General features: G+C 38.5%; 1 non-coding gene across 1 annotated transcript; it reads right to left on the bottom strand.

The window, feature by feature from the left end:
- Nucleotides 1–809: 809 nt before the first annotated feature.
- On the bottom strand, nt 810–915 carry LOC116565921. The gene has a single exon (XR_004275660.1). It is a non-coding gene; the product is annotated as a U6 spliceosomal RNA (small nuclear RNA).
- Nucleotides 916–15,859: the final 14,944 nt, after the last annotated feature.

Genomic DNA, 15,859 nt, shown 5'->3' with positions numbered 1-15,859 from the left:
GTTTTCTGTTTTTGTGTCAGCTTGCTGAGAATGATGGTTTCCAGATTCATCCATGTCTCTGCAAAGGATATGAACTCATCCTTTTTTATGGCTGCATAGTATTCCATGGTGTACATGTGCCACATTTTCTTTATCCAGTCTACTTGATGGGCATTTGGGTTGGTTCCAAGTCTTTGCTATTGTAAACAGTGCCACAATGGACATACATGTGCATTTGTCTTTATAATAGAACAATTTATAATCCTTTGGGTATATACCCAGTAATGGGATTGCTGGGTCAAATGGTATTCCTATTTCTAGATACTTGAGGACTGTCTTCCACAGTGGTTGCACTAGTTTACACTCCCACCAACAGTGTAAAAGTGTTCCTGTTTTTCTACATCCACTCCAGCATCTGTTGTCTCCAGATTTTTTGATGATCGCCATTCTAACTGGCATGAGATGGTGTCTCAATGTGGTTTTGATATGCAATTATCTAATTACTGGTGATAATGAGCATTTTTTCATCTGTTTGTTGGCTGCATGATGTCTTCTTTTGAAAATTGTCTGTTCATATTCTTCACCCACTTGTTGATGATGTTGTTTTTTTTTTTCATGTAGATTTGTTTTAGTTCTTTGTAGATTCTGGATATTAGCCCTTTGTCAGATGGGTAGATTACAAAAATTTTTTCCTATTCTGTTGGTTGCTGGTTCACTCTAATGATTGTCTCTTTGCTGTGCAGAAGTTGTTAAGTTTAATTAGATCCTATTTGTCTATTTTGACTTTGGTTGACATTGCTTTCGGTATTTTAGTCATGAAGTCCTTGCATAAAAATATGGAACTCTTCATGAATCTGTATGATATCTTTACACAGGGGCCATGCTAATCTTCTCTATATCATTCAATTTTAGTATATGTGCTGCTGAAACAATCACATGTTGGCCAGGATGGTCTCAAACTCCTGACCTCAGGTGATCCACCTGCCCAGGTCTCCCAAAGAGCTAGGATTACAGGCATGAGCCACCGCCCCCAGATTATAGATGCTCTTTGAAGAATTGTCCATTCATATGCTAATCTGACTTTTTGATAAGATTGTTTGTTTTTTTCTTACTGATTAGTTTTAGTTTGTTGTAGACTCTGGGTATTGGTCCTTTTTCAGATGTACAAGTTGTGAAGATTTTCTCTCACTCTGTGTGTTGTCTGTTTACTATGCTGACGTTCCTTTTGCCATGCAAAAGCTCTTTAGTTTAATTGGGTCCCAGCTATTGCACTTGTTTAGGAGTTTTTGGTCATAAATCTTTGCCTACGTCAATGTGTAGAAGGGGTTTTAGATGTTATCTTCTTGAATTTTTATAGTTTCAGGAGCTGAATTTTGTATAACGTGAGAAACGAGGGCTGAATTTTAATCTCCTGCATGCAACTAGCCAGTTATCCCAGTACTATTTGTTGAAAATTGTATCCTTTCCCCACTTTATGATTTTGTTTGTTTTTCCTAAGATCAGTTAGCTCTAAGTATTTGGGGTTTTTTTTGTGTTATTTATTCTGTTCCATTGGTTTATGTGCCTATTTCATAGCAGTACCATGCTATTTTAGTGACTATGTCCTTATAGTAGAGTTTGAAATCAGGTAGTGTGATGCCTCCAGATTTGCTCTTTTTGCTTTGGCTATGTGGGCTCTTTTTTTGTTCCATATGAATTTTAGAATTTTTTTTCCTAACTTTGTGAAGAATGATTGTGGCTTTTTGATGGGGATTGCATTGAATTTCTACATTGCTTTTAGCAAGTATGGTCATTTTCACAATACTGATTCTACCCATTCATGAGCATGGGATGTGTTTCCATTTGTTTGTGTCATCTATGATTTCTTTCAACAGTTTTGTATTTTTTCTTGTAGAGGTCTTTTGCCTCCTTTGTTAAGTATATTCCTAAGAAACAGGAACAAACCAAACCCAAACCCAGCAGAAGAAAGGAAATAACCAAGATCAGAGCAGAACTAAATGAAATTGAAAAAAAAAAAAAAGATAAATGAAACAAAAAGCTGGTTCTTTGAAAAGATAAATAAAATTGATAAGCCATTAGCAAGATTAATCAAGAAAATAAGAGAGAATATCCAGATAACCTCACTAAGAAACAAAACAGGAGATAATACAACTGACGCCTAGGAAATACAAAAGACCATTTAAGGCTACTATGAACACCTTTATGCACGTAGGCTAGAAAACCTAGAAGAGATGGATAAATTCCTGGAAAAATGCAACTGTCCTATCTTAAATCAGTAAGAATTAGATTCCCTGAACAGGCCAATAACAAGCAGCAAGATTGAAATGGGAGTTAAAATGTTACCAGCAAAAAGTAGTCCAGGACCAGATAGATTCTCAGCAGAATTCCACCAGACTTTCAAAGAAGAATTGGTACCAATCCTTTTGACATTATTCCACAAGAAAGAAGCAACCCTTCCTAATTCATTCTTTGAAGCCAGCATTACCCTAATTTCAAAACCAGGAAAAGACACAACCAAAAAAAAGGACTACAGACCTGTATCCTTGATGAACATAGATGCTAAAATACTTAACAAAATACTAGCTAACCAAATCCAACAACATATCAAAAAGATCATCTTATGTTCTCACTCATAGGATGATCTTTTTGATATGTTGTTGGATTTGGTTAGCTAGTATTTTGTTAAGTATTTTAGCATCTATGTTCATCAACAACCTTGCATGTTCTTCACATATACCCCAAAACCCAAAATGAAATTAAAAAAAAAGAAATGTCTTAACAAAAAAAAAAAAAAAAAAAAAAAAGATCATCCACCATGATCAAGTGGGTTTCATACCAAGGGTGTGTGGATAACCGGTTTAACACATGCAAGACAGTAAATGTGATACAACACATAAACAGAATTGAAAACAAAAATCACATGATCATCTCAATAGATGGAGAAAAAGCATTCAACAAAATCCAGCATCCCTTTATGATTAAAACTCTTAGCAAAATCGGCATACAAGGGACATGTCTTAATGCAATAAAAGTCATCTATGACAAACCCACAGCCAACATAATAGTGAGTGGGGAAAAGTTGAAAGCATACCCTCTGAGAACTGGAACAAGACAAGATTGCCCAGTCTCACCACTCCTCTTCAACATAGTACTGGAAGTCCTAGTCAAAGAAATCAGACAAGAGAGAGAGATAAGGTGCATCCAAATCAGTAAAGAGGAAGTCAAACTGTCACTGTTTGCTGACGATATCATTGTATACCTAGAAAGCCGTAAGGACTCCTCCAGAAAGCTCCTAGAACTGATGAAAGAATTTAGCTAAGTTTCCAGAGACAAGATTAATGTTCACAAATCAGTAGCTCTCTTTTTTTTTTTTTTTTTTTGGGACGGAATTTCGCTCTTGTTACCCAGGCTGGAGTGCAATGGCGCGATCTCGGCTCACCGCAACCTCCGCCTCCTGGGTTCAGGCAATTCTACTGCCTCAGCCTCCTGAGTAGCTGGGATTACAGGCACGTGCAGTAGCTATTTTATACAGCAGCAGCGACCAAGCAGAGAATCAAATCAAGAACTCAACCCTTTTACGATAGTTAAAAAAAAAAAAAAAAAAAAAAACCTTAGGAAAAATGTTACTTTTATTCTAGGAAACAAAAAGGATCAGCAATGTTTCAAACAAAAAGCCATATAAAATTATTTTTGTCCTCCAACCTTTTAGTCCCATCTAATTAAATCTTGATCTGCTTGATGTTAGCATAGCAATGTTTACAAAAGTATCAGTTTTTAAAAAAATTCTTTAAGTTTTTGCCTAGTCCAGTGGTATTATCTCCAAAGCTATTAATAACCTGTATTCAAGAGGAATTGTCAGGGTCTTTTCTGTGAATTTTTTTTAAGAAGTAGCAAATTTTGTACAGTAGCTGATTATAAATTGCTTTCTGAGAAGATCCAAAATAAATTAATAATTACCTGTGGATGCCAAAAATGCTTAGAATAACCATGGTTAAAGAAGCAGTTGGCAAGAAAATTTGTTTTTGTGTGTGTGTGTGTGTGTATGTGGTATACAACAGTTTAACATAATTATCATAATTATGACTGATGACATATATCAGAGCACACCATAATTTTAGGACTCTAATTCAATTTTGGAAGTCACATTAATAACATTCTTATAAAAATTAATGTGAAGAAAGTTAAACACTATTCTTACCTAACAATGTTTCCCATATGATTTTTATACACTGAATAAGCCTATTATGTATCTCTAGTGATACAGAAGAGAATCTGGAGGCAGGGAATGTAAGGCGGATTCACACTGTCTTCCTAGAAGTAAATCAAAAGGAAAACTCCAACTTTCCATGGCCAAGTAACAGAAGAACAGAGTCTACTCCCTCTGCAACCCCTCCACCCCTGCTTTCTATATCACAGATGAGAAATGGAAAGTACCTCTAATTGGTCCTCTCCCACAACCAATCAGACTGGTCATGGACCAAGTCTTCATTTGCATAGGGGTTTAACTTTGTAACCTCATTTCAGCCTGATTTCATGACAAATCAGACTGTCATGAGCCACTCCTGCATTTATAGAGGGTGTAAACCAAGTAACCAGTGGGAATCCTCTACAGGGTATTTAAACCCCAGAATATTCTCTAACCAGTGCTCTTGAGCCAACTGCTCAAGCCCACTCCTGCTCTGGAGTCTACTTTCATTTCAATAAATCTGTGCTTTTATTGCTTCATTTCTTCATTGCTTTGTTGTAGGTTTTGTCCAATTATTTATTCAAAATGCCAAGAGCCTAAACTCATAGTCAAGAACCTCCACCAGTAACACTTGGACTTCCACAGGTTCGAATTTGTTATGCCTGAGTTAGTTTAGATTAAAAAGATTTAGTTTTAGAATTTGAAATACAATTTTGGGAAGTATGTCAAATATTAAAGATGTAAAACACTTGATACTATAGTAATATTTAAAAACATGATTAAAATAGGATAACAGAAAGAGGGAAGGTCAAGGTGGTTGACCAGAAGCAGCTAGTGGGCACTGCTCTCACAGACAGAAGAAGAAGAAGTAGTGAGTGAATACTAGATCTTCAACTGAAACATCCAGGTGTACCCATTGAGATTCTTCAGGGAAACAACTTGACCCATGGAGAATGTGGAAGAGCGAGACAGGACGACTGCCCACTTGTAAGTGACACAGAACCAAAGTAGGCTTCCCTACTGTAGGGAAATGTTGAGTGAGTGAGAGTACCCAGGGGCCCATACTTTTTCCATGGACCTTTGCAACCTGAAGCTGAGAAGATCACCTCATGAGGCCACCCCACTGGGGCCTTCAGACCGTCATGCAGAGTTATGTGGAGTCTGGGCAGAACTGCCACTCATGCATATGCAGAGTCCTAGGAGCCTTGGATCCCTGGGCATCCTGGGATTAGAAGCTGTAGCTCTGGCAACAGGAGAGGTCAGGGTTCCTTGTATACCCCGAGGAAAGGGGACAAATTCAGGTGGCTGAGCAGTGATGGACTTCAGGTCTCACCTCTACTATACCTCCCAGGATAAGGCCCACTGACGCAGTACTCCAGCCACACCCCACCATGGCTCTCAGTCTGGTAGCAGCTTTACACTTTTCTGAGATGGGGCTCCCACAGGAAGAGGCAAGCCACCATTTTTGATGTCTTGCAGCCCTTGCTGCTGTTGCTGTTGCCTTCAGGCTTCACAGGGTGCTCATTGTCTATAGACTGCTATAGATCCCCAGCATAATGCAGCTGCCTCATGGAAAAAGTGGTCAGACATTTTCACGTGGGTCCCTGACCTGGGACTACAGCACAACTAACCTCCCTCCACCTGAACACTTCAATGGAAGGCAGCTCTGCAGTGCTCTGAGGAGAAAATTCCAGAGACAACCCACAATGCCTGAACCACTGTAGTTTAGTTGCAGTGGTATCACCCTAACTGACCTCAGGCTGGGGAATGAACAAAGGGACTACTTAATAGTTTCTATGCTGGCACCTCAAGCACCCAGCAGCCACCACATGAAAAAAATTTAGTCCCTCTACCTTGGGACCCCCCCACCCCTACTTTTCACCAGGAAGTGCCCTCAGCACAGGAATGCACAACAGCCATCACACCCATGGCTGACCACATCCGCTGGTAGTTGTGAAGTGACAGTGTTCATCTGGAGTAATACCCAAGGTTCTTTGCCTCACGCCAAGGAAATTGAGGATGCAGACAAACACAAGGAATGAGCTTAAAAGCAGAGATTTAATAGGCAAAAGAAAGAGAATAGTGCTCTCTCCTGCAGACAGAGAGAGGCTCTGGAGTGGTTCTTCCAGTTCCGTGGTGAAATGCATGAGGTTTTATAGTGGAGTTTGAGGAGACATTGTCTGATTTACATAAAACTCAATGACTGGTTGGACCAGGTGTGCCATTTACATAGCTGGTGAAGAAGCTAGCCTCCCCATCCTAATCTTTTATTATGCAGAATAGTTCCTTACCTGGCCAGCACCATGTTGCCTGTTCCCTTACTGTACACGTGGTTGACACACAAAAAGAAAGATGGAGCCTGGAGATCCATGTTGAACATGCATGGCCCCCAGTTAGCCTTTTCCTGTTGGCATAGCTGCCAGCATTCACCTGTGCAAGCTAAAGCTTACTTTTCTATGTCTGCAGTTTGATTTACAGGCTGCTCCTTGTTAGAAATGATTTGGGCCTGCTTTTTGTTATCAAAGAAACCTTACGGAAGACTCTCTTACCCTAACTGCCTGCCTGAATAATTTCTTTTTAGCTCCTGTATCAGTGCCTCTGGATTTTCCTGGGGAGGGGCTCCCAGAGGCAACAGACAACCTCTCTGCCACTGACACAGCAGTGGTTCTGCCCCTGCTGCCCTCAGTCTGTGGAAGAAACAAAGTGCCTGAAGACTTCACCTATGTTCCCAGCATGCCACAGCCACTGTCTGCAGAGGAAATGAGTCTCTTCTCCCTGTGAGTCCTTGATTTCTCACTCCTCAACAAGCAGAGCTCCAGCTCAGCCCAGCAATGAAGTTGCCCCATCCCCTGGCTGAACAGTGACTTTGTGTTTCCCTGAGGAGAAGCTCCCAGAGGCAACCAAAAACCCCTGCCCCACTGCTACTGCAGTGGTGCTATCTTTGCTGCCATAAGACTGAGGAAGGAGCAAAGATTTTGAGTGCTTTAATGACAACTCCAGAAAACTGCAAATGCTCTAAAGAAAAGAGGTTAGTCTGTGTCCCCTGTGAAATACTCACCCAACCCCATGCTCATTAACAGGCAACCTTAGCCCCCTGCCCTTAGACTCACATTGCAGATACCCTAACCCAGGCACATTGCACTAATTGACTGTGGCTCTACATGTCTCTGAAGTGGAGCCCCAAGAGGCAAGTGAAAGTCCCTCTGCAACAACCACTGCTAAAATTCCTTTCTCTGCTGCCTCCAAGTTGGGGAGGGGACATAAAGCCTGAGCTAATCCCAGAGCTGTGTTATCCAGCCTGTGAGTGCCAAACCAAGATCTACAGCCAGCACTCAAGAGAGAGAGGAGCTCATACTTTCAGGGAAGTGACGGAGCAGAGCTGCAATCGTGAGGAACTACAGAGGAGCCACATGCCTGAGCAAGAGCCTACCTACTGGCCATTTCACTTAAACACCACCTACTGGATCACAGACCAAAATGTCAGCACCAAAAATACCCTGCCAAATACTCCACTGTGAAACCAAGAGGAAGAATTCAGCTATAAATAAAGATGCTGCACGAAGCCTTTGCCTTCAGAAAACATACTGAAATCTATGAATTGTACTCAAATTACATCTCAGTTCAAGGAACACCAGCCCACACAGATGAGAAAGAACCAGAAAAACAAAAAACAAAAAACAAAAAAAAACCCCAAAAATCTGGCAACTCAAAAGGCTGAATGCTTTCTTTCCTCAATACAACTGCACTAGTCTTCCAGAAGGGGTTCTTAACTGGGCTGAAATGGCTGAAATGACAGAAATATAATTTAGAATATGAATAGGAAAGAAAATCATCAAGATTCAAGAGAGAGTTGACACCCAATCTGAAGAATCTAAGGATTACAATAAAATGATACAGGAGCTAATAGATCAAATAACCATTACAAAAAATAATTGTTCTGTTAGACCTAAAAAACACACCACAATAATTGTATAATGCAATTGTAAGTATCAAGAGCAGAATAGACCACGCTGAGGAAAAGAAAATCTCACAGCTTGAAGAGAAGACTAACTCTGAAATTAATCAGTCAGAAAAAAAAGAAAAAAAAGAAAAAAAGTATAAAAAAGAAAGAACAAAACCTTTGAGAAAAATGAGATTATGTAAAGAGACTCAATCTATGACACATTGGTGTCCCCAAAGGAGACAGGGAGAAAACAAGCATCATGGTAAACATGTTACAGAATATCATCCATGAAAATCTCCCCAACTTTGCTAGAGAAGCTAAATTTTAAATTCAGGAAATTCAGAGAATACCAGCAAGATACTACAAAAGAAGACCATCCCCACATATGTAATCATCAGATTCTTTAAAGTCTCATTGAAAGAAGAAATGTTAAAAGCAGTTAGAGAGAAGAGGCAGGTCACCTACAAAGGGAAACCCATTACGCTAAGAGTAGTCCTTTCTGCAGAAATCCTACAAGCCAGAAGAAATTGGAAGACCATATTCAGCATTCTTGAAGAAAAGAATTGCAATGAAGAATTTTATATCCAGCCAAACTAAGCTCCACAGTGAAGGAGAAAAAAGATCCTTTTTAGCAAATGCTAAGGAAATGTATTAAAACTAGATCTACAAGAGGTCCTGAAAGGAGCACTAATATGGAAAGAAAAGATCATTACCAGTCACTATGAGAACATACTTAAGTACACAGACCAGCGACACTATAATGTAATCACACAAACAAGTCTGCATTATGACCAGTTAATAATATGATGATAGGATAAAATCCGAACATATTGATACTAATATAAATGGAAATGGGATAAATGCCCCAATTAAAAGGCCAAAAATGGCAGGCTGGACTAAGAAGCAATGCTCAATAGTATGCTACCTTCGAGAAACTCATCTGACATGCAATGATGCCCATGCTAAAAATCAAGGGATGGAGAAAACTATTAAGCAAATAGGGAATTTTAAAAAGCAGGGGTTGCTATCCTAATTTCATATAAAACAGACTTTAAACTAACAAAAGCCAAAGAAGATGAAGAAGGGCATTACACAATGGTAAGGGTTTTAATTCAACAAGAAGATTTTACTATCCTAAATATATATGCACCCAAAATAGGATCACCAAGAATAATTAAACAAGTTCTTAGAAACCTACAAAGAGAATTAAATTTACACATAATAACATAATAATAGTGGGATAATTCAACAGCCCACTGACATTATTAGATCGTCAAGGCAGAAAATTGACAAAGATATTCAGAATCTGAATTCAACACTTGAGCAAAGAAACCTAATAGACATTTACAGAACTCTCTACCCAAAACCAAGAGAATATCTATTCCTCTCATTGCCACATGGCACATACTCTTACACCAACCATACAATCAAACAAAACAATCTTTAATTTTTTTTACTTAAGATTATACCAACCCCACTTGGACCACAGATAAAATAAAAACAGAAATCAATACTAAGAAAATCATCCAAATTATACAATTACATAAAATTAAAACAACCTGCTCCTGAATGACTTTTAGGTAACTAATGAAAACAAGGCAGAAATTAAGAAGTTCTTTGATACTAATAAGAACAAAGTTACAACATACTAGAATCTCAGGGACACAGCTCAGACAGTGTCAAGAGAGAAGTAAATTTAAAAAGTAGTAGAAATGTAGAAGAAAGAGCAAACCAACTCCAAAGCCAGCAGAAGACAAGAACAGAAATCAGAGCTGAAATTGAGACATGAAAAAACATACAAAAGAATCCAGAAATTGTATTTTTTAAAATTAATAAGGTGGAAGGATTGCTAACCAAACTAATGAAGAAAAAAATATGAGAGAAGATACAAATTAGAAATGACAAAGGGGACATTATCATTGACCTCACAGAAATCAGAAGAAGACTCAGAGACGACTATGAACACCTTTATGTACACAAACTAGAAAATCTAGATGAAATGGGTAAATTCTCAGATATATACAACCTCCCAAGACTAAACTAGGAAGAAATTGAATCCCTATACAGACCAATAAAAACTTCTAAAATTTAATCAGTAATAAAAAGCCTAGGACCAGATGGAATCACAGCTGAATTCTATCAGATGTATAAAAAAGAGCTGCTACCAACCCTATGGAAATTATTACAAAAAACTAAACAGGAGGGACACTTTCCCAACTCATTTTATGAGGCCAGCATCATTCTGATATCAAAACCTGTCAGAGACATCACACACGCACGCACACACACACACACACACACACACACACACACACACAAACCCCACAAAACTTTAGACCAATATCCTTGATGAAAATGATGCAAAAATCCCAATCCCCAACCACCAAAATCAGCAAACTGAATCCAGCAGCACATCAGAAAACAAATTTACCATGATCAAGTAGGCTTTATCCCTGAGATGCAAAGTTGGTTCAACACATGCATTTATAGAAAGTTTGTGGAAGATTTATCTTGTGAAATAAATATTGTGTTTAATAAAGTTAGCTAAAATCAGAATGGAATTACTTATATGTTTTTCTAAAAACTGAGCATCAATACAAAAACCACACTGAGCAAGGCCAACTCTGTAGGGCTTGGGCAACAGAGCACGATCATGTCTCAAAAAACAGAGAAACATAAACAAACAAACAAACAAACAAATAAAAAATGCAGATATAAGACACATAGAAAGAGATTTATAAGGTTATTTGTCAGTTTTCAGATAACTTCCTCCTTTTAGACTCTCAAGACCTAAACAATTGTTAGGTAGGCAACCCTAAATTTGCACTTTTAAAGAAATGACTCCTAGGTAAATATTTGCATCCCAAATGCACAAAGTTTCTATCTAAACACCATGTCTGCTAATACAAAGAAGGATATGGGTAAAGGCCCAGTCAATACAAGGTTTTCAGAAAAAAGGAGCCAATGCAAATGCCCATCGATGATAGACTGGACAGGGAAAATGTGGCACATATACACTATGGAATACTATGCAGCCATGAAAAACGATGAATTTGTGTCCTTTGTAGAGACATGGATGAATCTAGAAACCATCATTCTCAGCAAACTGACACGAGAACAGAAAACCAAACACGGCATGTTTTCACTCATAGGCAGGTGATGAATAATGAGAACACTTGGCACAGGGAAAGGAGCATCACTCACAGTGCTAGGTGGTGAGGGGGCGGGAGTGGATGGGAGGGGAAGGGAGGGAAGGGGAGAGATGTGGGGGAGGGAAGATGAAGAGGGATAACACCAGGAGAAATGCCTGATATAGGTGACCGGGGGGAGGTGGGGATGGAGACAGCAAACCATGGCATGTATATACCTATGCAACAATCCTGCAGGATGTAGGATGCTCACATGTACCCCAGAACCCAAAGTACAAAAAAACAAACAAAAAAAAAACATTCAACAAAGGTAAAGTTAGCTATATAAACCTTAAGCCAATGTCTTCCCCATCCTGCAGAGAGGATGATGGCCTTACAAATGGAAAATTTCATTATAGATGTGCATTTCTTTTACAAAGAGTTTTAAAGCTGCCAAGTAAATGCCAGGAAGTCCTATTTTGGGGGCCAATGTTGTTAGATAGGTAATATTTTCAATTTAGTTGTATTATCATTATTATTATATTAACTTCAGGAACGGGCCCTTTAATGAATAGCAAAGAAAGAATTTTCTATATCTGAACTCAGCATGGAACTCTGAAAAAGAAGCAAGCTCGCTTCATCTGAGAGCTTATCTTTGATAAACACTTTATCCAATTTTTTGTGTTTTAAATCAAAGGTATCTTTTCAAGTGACTCATCAAAGCCAATTAGCCTTACTCAAGGTTATGTATTAACCAAAGATTAACTAGATGAAAGAATTAAAATATTTTATCCTAAAATATATTTATTTGACACATTTTTTCAATTGCTGCCACTTGGCCGTCATGCAGAAGTAGCCTTGCAAAGCTGTCCTAAATGGAGAAAATTTGTGTCTGCAGAAAATCTCCATCAATGCAGCCATGGTCCCCTCTCTTTTCTACGCTTTTCCCTTGATCCCATAGAGCTTGAGAATCTGACACCTTTAAAGTTTGAAAAGAAACATTTACCATCTATTCTGTCTGAGGGAGTCTTTATCTATATAACAAAGCCATTTTTTGAAGCCAAGCTTCTTCCTTTCCCTTAACCTGTCTTTCTGTCAGAAGCATTCAAACCAGAGCAACTCCATTTTTAGTGAGGACTAGGAAATTGAGACTGACACTTGCTAAGCGGCATTCCCAGAAAGTTAGGCATTTCTAGCCTCTAGATGTTTATGGTTAAGAGGACAAATTAATAATTGTTATTAAACAGGCCCAGACTGGGATATCCCAATATCAGAATGAAGTCATTTCCGAATTCTTGCAAAATGTAGTAATTAAGAAAATTAATCCTTTATCACAAGCTCCTGTAGCAGAGCACATCTCCCCAAGATCTTTTTTTTAATCATATATATATGTGTATATATATATATATATATATATATACACACACACACACACACACACACACAAGCATTGTACCTAGGGTAGATGCATTCCTCCTCTTACTTTCAGCAATGCCCTACTCTGTCTATGCATTAGCTATTCCTTCACTACTTTACTCTCTGAATAAACTTGTGTTTACTTTGCACTGCAGACACCCTGAATTCTTTCTTATGCAAGAGCCAAGAATTCTTTCCTGCGATCTGGATCGGGACCCCTTTCCTGTAATGTTTCCTCTAAACCTGATTTACCAATTTCCAGCCATGCTCTGAGTCTGCATTCTTTATTGTAGTGTCAGGATGATATATAAGTTTCTGTAACTCATTGGACATTTCAGTCTTCATTGTGAAAGTTCCTATGTATACATGTTAAATAAATTTTTATGCCTTTTCTCCTATTAATTAATTGGCCTCATGTCAGTGATTTTTTCAGCAAACATTTAGGGGGCCAAGAGCCTATGGCTTCCATATAGGCATCTCCAAAGAGATGCAAAGCAGTCCTCACAAGATCCAGAACCACGTCAAAGACAGCTCTAAGTCTTGCTAGCCACAAATGAAATACAGCCCACATTTCTGTCGGGTCATATTTTCTAGGATCTCAACTTCTCAGCGGAGCACTTGTGCATGAAGGCCCAAAAGTCCTGTATTCCCCACAAACAGAAAAAGATAAGAAATCAAAAGCTGTCCATGGAAAGAAAATGGGTCACTAACAAATGAGTACCCCAATAGGTCAACAGTTAACGCAAATAGTTTAAAACAAACCAGCAATCAACATGGACTACAGCCATGAAGGCATAGAACCTTAGCCACTAGACCAAGGTTGGAGTGCTTCTGTAAATCCAGACGGAGATCCAAAGCAGGTATTGTGAGCATTTAAAAGATTTTAACTTGAAGAATCAACAGAGAAGAGATGCAGACTCTGGAAAAATGCAAATCAAAGGTCAAACCACACACTGGGCCTCTCAAGTCGCCTGCTTGGTCCTCTTCAATGTGTACTTTACTTCCTTTCATTTCTGCCCTAGAGTTTTAACAAACTTTGACTCCTGCTCTAAAACTCTCCTTAGTTCCTCCCTCTCTGCTTTATGCCCCTCAGTCAAGTTTCTTCTGAGGAGGTGGGACGAATTGACATCACTGAAGATCTATATAATTCACTGCCACTAACACTTAAGCCATAAACATTTATTTCCTCTTTGTAGGACCAAATTTTGAGTAAGAGGAAAGGTTACAAATTCTAACAAGAAAGACAAACAAAACTTCAACCTCAGGGAAAAGTGAAAATTTCAAATCTGCAATAATCAGAATCTCTAGAGAAGCTCTACCTTTCAGTATAGCTTTATTTTAACTCCATCAAGTAGAACTGTGTATAGCTTAAATAGATTTAAAAAAAAAACACAACAGTATCTCACGCTGTTTCCCAAGCTGGAGTGCAGTGGCATGATCTCGGCTCACTGCAGCCTCAAACTCCTGAGCTCAAGCAATCCTGTCAACTCATCGACCCCTGAGTAGCTGAAACTACAGAACCAGATTTTTTTTTTTTTTTTTTTTTTTTTCTTAACCGAAACAGTTTTGCCATGTTGTCCAGGCTGGCCTCAAACTCAAGTGATCCACTCCCTCAGCCTCCCGAAATAGTGAGATTACAAGCATGTGCCACTACGCCCAGCCTTAAATAATGTCTTAATTCTCAAGTAAGCCAGCTGGATTCCGATCCCAAGAGAGGCCTTTCCAGAAATCCCTGCCAACTCCCATGAGGTTGAGTGAAATAGCCATTTGTGCGAGTACCAAGGTTTTTGCTGTTGTTGTTTTGAGGTGAAGTCTCACTTTGTCTCCCAGGCTGGAGTGCAGTGATGCAATCTTGGCTCACTGCAACCTCCACTTCCTTGGTTCAAGCAATTCTCCTGCCTCAGCCTCCTAAGTAGCTGGAACTATAGGCATGTACCACCTGGCTAATTTTTGTATTTTTAGTAGAGGTGGGGTTTCACCATATTGGCCAAGCTCGTCTCAAACTCCTGAACTTAAGTGATCTGCCTGCCTCAGCCTCCTAAAATCCTGGAATTACAGGTGTGAGGTACCAAGGTTTTGACTGTCATGTCAGTAGGGATTACTGAAGCGGGGCTTTAGTTCCCTTCATGGCTGCCAAAATGTCAACCTTAAATAATGAGATTTAGAAAATATGATTAAGTATAGAGTTTATTCTAATCTAAAGCTTGAGAATGGCCACCAGGGAGCAGACATTCAAATTCCAATAAATGTACACTCCAATTAGCAGCAATTACAAGTGGGTTTTAAGGAAAAAAAGGAGAGGCAGTTTCTAAGTTGTTTGCCGAGAGTTGCCATTAAAATAATATAGGCTATCGTTTGGTTATGCATTGGTCTTTGTATCACAAACTCCAGGAACCTGAAGATAATGGATGAGACAGCTAGTTAGGAGACGAATGCCTCTAAACAATTCCCCTTCCCAACACCCCTTCATCCTTCTTCTCCCCACCCCCACCCTCCATGTGGGTGTGTGGAAGGGGTGCTGTGACTGAAGTCCCATACTCATGTCTTTCTGGGCTTAATAAGTTTTGCTTACTTCATATAGCTCAGACTGCTCAGAGCTATTTTTCTTTTCTCAGCATCTACTATAAAGAGCTAAAAACAGAAGAACAAATTAAACCTAATGTAAGTAAAAGAAATAACGAAGATACCAGGGAAATCAATAATAGAGGAAACAAGTAGTAGAGAAAACAAATGAAATTAAAACTTAGTTTTTGGTTTTATTCCAGGAATGCAAACTTTTGTTAAAATTTGATAATTAGTCAATGTAATATGCCATTAATTGAATAAAGGAAAATAAAGTTATATCGAAAGATATGAATAAAACATGTGAAAATATTCAAGCAGCCATGGGACTGAGACTTAGGTCTCAAAAGTTTCTTAAAGTTTTATATTAATGAAGACATTTTCTCAGTTTAATATCATTACTGTTTTATGATCTGAGCAATTTAAACAAATAGATATTCATCTTTGTGGGGCTATTTCTTTCTTTTGGTAACTCCAAAGTATGAAGATTACTCATGCAAAATCTTTTGCAGCACGGCTGCAATACATATATTAAATGTATGTATATTAGATATTATGTATTACATATATAGTAAATATATTATATTTAATAATATTTAATATTATATTTAATAATAAATATATAAAATATATTATATAATATAA

The sequence above is a fragment of the Sapajus apella genome, unplaced genomic scaffold (assembly GCF_009761245.1).
Source record: "Sapajus apella isolate SASKATOON/1434 unplaced genomic scaffold, GSC_monkey_1.0 scaffold41, whole genome shotgun sequence".
Lineage (NCBI taxonomy): Eukaryota > Metazoa > Chordata > Mammalia > Primates > Cebidae > Sapajus > Sapajus apella.
The sequence above is the reverse complement of the archived record's forward strand: the minus strand, read 5'-3'. Positions and strand labels throughout refer to the sequence as shown.